Genomic DNA, 3,497 nt, shown 5'->3' with positions numbered 1-3,497 from the left:
TTTCTATACATTATGCTAACATTTTTGAAATATATTGACTCTTAGCTATTTTTCGAATTTTGTGAAAAATGTTTACTCGGTTAAAAGTTTGAAAATTGAATGCGAGGTTTCTCATAAGTTTCTTAAATAGCAGTTAAAAAATATTAAAGATATATTGCCACGATTATTTTTATATTTGCATTTAATTATAGTTAAAATTTTGACAATGTTCATTAAAATATCACCTTAGTTATTTAACCCCCTGCGTAGATCCGCTAATGATGTAAAGATGATAAAACAGCATGCCAGAAATTATATTTACTTCACGTACAATTGTGAGACGAAATAGTTCTTCATATATTCAAAACATGAAAATAAAATAAAAAAGCACTCATAGCATCAATAGTTTCCGTCTGTCTTGCAATGCTGTATACCTAGCCGGCAACAGTCGAAAATGGCATATGAGGGCTGATGAGGTGTGCCATGTGAGTTTACAAACCTGAATGTTCAAGATTATGCATATATATTGAAATAATATAAATACTTTGTTGTTCATTGGGGTCTGTATGCAAAAAAAAAAGTTGAAAAAACCTTATAACCACAAATGTCAGTGTACCTACCTAATATAAGCAATGAGTAATTAATATTTAAATCTTGAAGCAAGTTATAATCATTTTAAATGCTAACAACCTGCTTTGTAATTAAAATATCAATAAAAGAAAGAGTACATACGTATTATTATCTATTCACCTTCCTAGTTTTTAAGTATTTCTTTCTCTCTTTCTCTTTCTTAGGTCACAAAAGTGTACACTATATTTTAATACCCTTGCATTAGGTTGTTCCTTGATTTTTTTCTGGAGAGTAATATGTAAATATATACAGTGGCGTCACAAACATTTTATTCTTAGGGACAAATACTGAAGCTATCCGTAAGTCGTAACCCACCCACCCACATATAGAACTAAAACCTGCTGATGCATATATTTTTTTAATTATAAAATAAATATTGATATTATTTTACTATATCAATTAATATTAATGTATTAAGTCACCCAATATTGAACCTATGTTCTTTTAACAAATTTAACGTTGACAGGTTAGTAAACTATTTTAATATATTTTTAACAATATTAAGAAACTATATATATAATATTAGTAAAACATAAATCATTCTACATAATATGACTACTAGACTACTTATGAGTATAATAACCTAGTTAACATAACGTGAAAAGTATTCCTCACTCAAAAACGTACTTGTAGGGAGGGGGACTAGTGCGGTTTTTATTATTTCTTGTCCCAATATCAATCTGCGGAACTGTGCAATCTACTAAATTGACTCCGTTTACCTTAGCAAACTATATAAAATAATTTATAATTAATTATAAACATTAATTATAAAATGTATACAACATGTTTTAATATAATTTATTATTGTCATTTAAGTAATTTAATATCTAGCTAATAATCCATGAAAATAAAAGAGGTGCCAACGTATACACTGCCACCTTTTCATATTTTCTTCAGCTAACTCCTCCTACAGGTTCCATAGTGTAATAAAATTGATATTATCACAGAAGAGCCACATTCCTGTTAAAAAAAAAAAAAACATAAAGGTCGACCCAAGACTCATATAATCAAAACGTTTGTTTTTTTTTTCAATTTTCAATTAATGTATTTGTAACAATATTTAATAGAGTTCCTAATATTTTTCTGGCCGATACAAAATCAACAAAACATCGTTGCGATAGGTTTGACTAGCATAAATTATTTTTGTCACTCGAAGATTGTTGACATATGAGTCATTACCCACTTGCTACTCTACCTTGAAGCATCGACCTGCGTGTCTGCTATATCATTGTACTAGCTTAATACGTATTTTTGAATATGTTTACCTCGCCTGAATCCATCAAGCTGCAGTTGACGGAGAGTGATAAGATGAAGTTAGTGTTCGAAGATCGGTTGAATTTCACATACCATCGACGTTTCCAACCAGCGTTAGAACAGGGCCGGCCATAATAAGATACTCGTCGACGCTAAACGTGGCCACAACATGTCGTCGACACTCGGTAGGAGACGCCAAGATTTATCAGTCGTTGTCAGTCCCGTTCCGACCAAACTTACTACCATCCAGTCCACCGGAAAACAATGTGCCCGTAGCGAACTATGCAGAACAAACGTTCCGTCATTACATGTCGCTGGTCGACCATACGATTAGTTCCCCCGTTGTGGATACACCGGACAGAGTTGACACGACAACGTGTACGTCTGAGCCGGAACTTCGGGTAATATCGGCTGGCATCCCGAAGACAAGCGAATTCGGTGGCTGCATAGATAAAAGATTAATGGGTGGCTGTCGGTGGTCCTCAGCACCGAACATCCTTCTACGTTGTCCACTGATGGACCAACCAGAACCCGAAACGCATGACAAATGTAGTGACGTCACTCGTCAGGAGTGAGCCTATACATCCCAAACGACGTCGCACAATTTGGAGCCGGACGAAGAAATTCGTCCGGCGCATGTTGTGCTGCTCCGTTTAGGGTTAGGTTAAAAGTACGCAAGCAAAAAAAAAATAAATGTTACAGTTGCATATACAGTTGTATATACAATTGAAAAAGTTATACAGACAAACGAATATATTTTTCTTGTTTAATAAAAATATTTAATACAAAGACAATTATCAATCTTTATTTATTTGTATTAAAATTGATATTTAAATAGTTCCTAAATTAGGTTCTTAACAAATATATCTTATATTACTTAAAATATGTCTTAAATAAAGTAAAAACTAATTAAAGTAAAAGTGAAGTGCTCGAGTTGATGGACTTCAAAGATAATCTTACTTACAAAATTGATATCACTACCTCCATAATATGGACATCAGAATGCCATACATTGAATTATCCGTCGCTTTTATATTGTTGTGTAGACGTGTAGTTATAATTGCTTGTTTGTGCGCCGTGCGCGACAAAAGAGATCTGTTGGTTTCTATTCTTGCTACAATTTTAACTTTTCAAAGGACTTATCTTATTTTTTTTGTTAACATAATATAGAAGTTAAAATCATGTCAAGTATTTGAAGTCTCCGGTTGATAGATAACACATATTATAGAGAAGATTAAAAGTTAAAACTAAATGTCGCATTGTTCTTTTTTCCTCGAATAGATCAACGGATTAGCCTAAAATGCGCATTTGTCTTATAATGTATATTATGTTAAATGAAATAGATTCTACTTAACGATAAGTTTTGACCCATTATATTATATAATTATAATTATATATAATTTAGTTTTGATAAGTATATGAAAATTTGAAATTTTTATTATTATTTATTAACCACAAATTATATGATACTGATTCAGTTCTGGAAATTACAACTGATCCCGTGCCCTGGTCGAAAATATAACTTTAATCAACGTCCGCCTAAAAAAAATACAACATTTGTATAAAAAAGTAAGTAGCTTTTTAGAACCTATCAGTAACTGAGATCAATTAATTTAAATATTTAAGACATTGAC

The 3,497-nt window shown here is 31.8% G+C and overlaps 1 long non-coding RNA gene across 1 annotated transcript; it reads right to left on the bottom strand.

Annotated features, from left to right (window-relative positions):
* Positions 1-1,300: 1,300 nt before the first annotated feature.
* LOC111042421 lies at positions 1,301-2,576 on the bottom strand. Its single transcript, XR_002605432.1, has 2 exons — positions 1,875-2,576; positions 1,301-1,569 (listed from the first exon to the last, which is right to left on the bottom strand). It is a non-coding gene; the product is annotated as an uncharacterized LOC111042421 (long non-coding RNA).
* Between the last annotated feature and the right edge of the window lie 921 nt (positions 2,577-3,497).

Source organism: Myzus persicae, unplaced genomic scaffold, assembly GCF_001856785.1.
Source record: "Myzus persicae strain clone G006 unplaced genomic scaffold, MPER_G0061.0, whole genome shotgun sequence".
In the NCBI taxonomy this organism is placed as follows: Eukaryota; Metazoa; Arthropoda; class Insecta; order Hemiptera; family Aphididae; genus Myzus; species Myzus persicae.
This window is presented reverse-complemented; position numbering and strand designations above follow the sequence as displayed.